The sequence below is a fragment of the Mobula birostris genome, unplaced genomic scaffold, assembly GCF_030028105.1.
Source record: "Mobula birostris isolate sMobBir1 unplaced genomic scaffold, sMobBir1.hap1 scaffold_939, whole genome shotgun sequence".
In the NCBI taxonomy this organism is placed as follows: Eukaryota; Metazoa; Chordata; class Chondrichthyes; order Myliobatiformes; family Myliobatidae; genus Mobula; species Mobula birostris.
In genome coordinates, this window is record NW_027278656.1 from 1 (window position 1) to 2500 (window position 2500).

Sequence of the window (2500 nt, forward strand, 5' to 3'; positions counted from 1 at the left end):
GCCAGCTATCCTGAGGGAAACTTCGGAGGGAACCAGCTACTAGATGGTTCGATTAGTCTTTCGCCCCTATACCCAGGTCAGACGACCGATTTGCACGTCAGGACCGCTGCGGGCCTCCACCAGAGTTTCCTCTGGCTTCGCCCTGCCCGGGCATAGTTCACCATCTTTCGGGTCCTAGCACGTACGCTCCTGCTCCACCTCCCCGCCGGAACGGGTGAGACGGGCCGGTGGTGCGCCCGCCGCGCGGCGGCGGCGGGATCCCACCTCGGTCGGCCCGCGCCGAACCTTCACCTTCATTGCGCCGTGGGGTTTCGTCGCGCCCCTTGACTCGCGCACGTGTTAGACTTCTTGGTCCGTGTTTCAAGACGGGACGGGTGGGTTACCGACATCGCCGCGGACCCCTGGCGCCTGCTTTGGAACGTGACTCGCACCGGCTCGGCGGCGAGGCGCGGTCGGGGCGCACTGAGCACAGTCCGCCCCAGTCGACAGCCACGCCGGGAGCACGGGGAGCCCGCCCCCCGGCACGCGCGGCGACCGGAGTCGCGCGCGCCCGGGAGAAGGCGCGGCGGAAGTCCCTTCCTCGGCCCCTGCGGGAAGCGGCGAGGCTACTGCCGGGGGGCTGTAACACTCGAGGCCGGAGCCTCGAGCCACCTTCCCCTCGGCCTTCCCAGCCGACCCGGAGCCGGTCGCGGCGCACCGCCGGCGGAGGAAATGCGCCCGGCGGCAGCCGAGCCCGCGCGGGAGGCGGTCCCCTCGCGTGGAGGTGAGATCCGCCCTGCCCCGCGCGGCCGACCCGACCGCCGGGTTGAATCCTCCGGGCGGACTGCGCGGACCCCACCCGTTTACCTCTTAGCGGTTTCACGCCCTCTTGAACTCTCTCTTCAAAGTTCTTTTCAACTTTCCCTTACGGTACTTGTTGACTATCGGTCTCGTGCCGGTATTTAGCCTTAGATGGAGTTTACCACCCGCTTTGGGCTGCATTCACAAGCAACCCGACTCCGAGAAGACTCCGTTCCGACGAGCCAGGGGCCTCTACCGGCCTCACACCGTCCACAGGCTAGGCCTCGATCAGAAGGACTTGGGCCCCCGAGCGTCGTCGGAGAAAGGAGGTCTTCTATACGCCACATTTCCCGCGACCGCCAGGCGGCCGGGGATTCGGCGCTGGGCTCTTCCCTCTTCACTCGCCGTTACTGAGGGAATCCTCGTTAGTTTCTTTTCCTCCGCTTAGTAATATGCTTAAATTCAGCGGGTCGCCACGTCTGATCTGAGGTCGTAGGCAGAAGAGAACCGAGCGCCGGCCGGGCCACGCCAGGGGGGCGCAGGGCAGGCAGGCAGGCAGGCAGGCAAGGCAGTGCGCGACGGCCGGCAGCAGGCGGGCGAGAAGGCGGACCGGCCCGGCGCGCGCCAGCTCCCCCGCCGCTGGCGGGTGAGACGGGCGGGTGCCGGGCGGCCGCGCGTCACGCTCGCGCAGGCCGACCGAAGGCTGGCTGTCTGTCTGGCTGGCTGGCTGGCTGGCTCCCCTTGCACCCCGCGGTGCACGGGCGAGACCCGGGCTCGGCTGAATTCGCTTCCCGAGAGCACCGACGGACGCCGGCGCGGACCGAAGCGAGCGGGCGCAGCGAGTAGGCGGTGCGGGGTGAGCCGAGCGGCGGAAGAGGTGCACACGCCAGGGACGCGCCGCGGCGCGAGGCCGACCCCTCCCGTGCGTGCGAGGCACGGCAGAGGCGCGGCCCTCTTTCCCTGTCGAGCTCGCCGGGAGCGGGGTTGCTCACCCCGTCCCGTCGACCCTCTCTCGCTCTCCATCTCTCCTTCGCCTCCTAACCTCCTCGATCGCCTCGCCACTCGGTCTCGCGGCGGCGCACAGAGGCTCAACGCTGGCAACACACCACACGGCAACGCCTCGGCGAGGCAGGCGACAGTCCCGAGCAAGGCGGCGGTCAGAAGCGACGACGAACTCGCGGCCCTCGCGGCGGAGGGGCGCGGCGCTACCGCAGTGACGGCCGTGCAGGGGAAAGGCGCCGCCGCACCGCGTCCGCTGGCGGACGGGGCGAGGCCCAGGTGGGCACGGGTCGAGGGCCTCCGAGGTGGCCACGCGGCTCCACGGGGGGGAGGCAGCCGCGTGGCGCGGAGGGCTCCGGGGTCTGCACTTAGGGGGACATAGAGGGTTCAGGACCCTCTGCGACGCCCCAGCCGCGCGCCCGCCAGCCTGGCGGCAAGCGAGCGCGATTGATCGTACAAGCGACCCTCAGACAGGCGTAGCCCCGGGAAGAACCCGGGGCCGCAAAGTGCGTTCAAAGTGTCGATGATCAATGTGTCCTGCAATTCACATTAATTCTCGCAGCTAGCTGCGTTCTTCATCGACGCACGAGCCGAGTGATCCACCGCTAAGAGTTGTCTAAGAGGTTTTCTTTCGGCTTTGTGCCGCCTCGCCGGACTCAGGCCTCCCGTCGCTCCTGCCATGCCGACGCTCCGCCGACGACCAAGCTGCTACTCCTCCTCC

General features: G+C 68.8%; 1 non-coding gene across 1 annotated transcript; it reads right to left on the reverse strand.

Annotated features, from left to right (window-relative positions):
• Nucleotides 1–2239: 2239 nt before the first annotated feature.
• LOC140193847 (5.8S ribosomal RNA) lies at nucleotides 2240–2393 on the reverse strand. Its single transcript, XR_011884961.1, has one exon. It is a non-coding gene; the product is annotated as a 5.8S ribosomal RNA (ribosomal RNA).
• Between the last annotated feature and the right edge of the window lie 107 nt (nucleotides 2394–2500).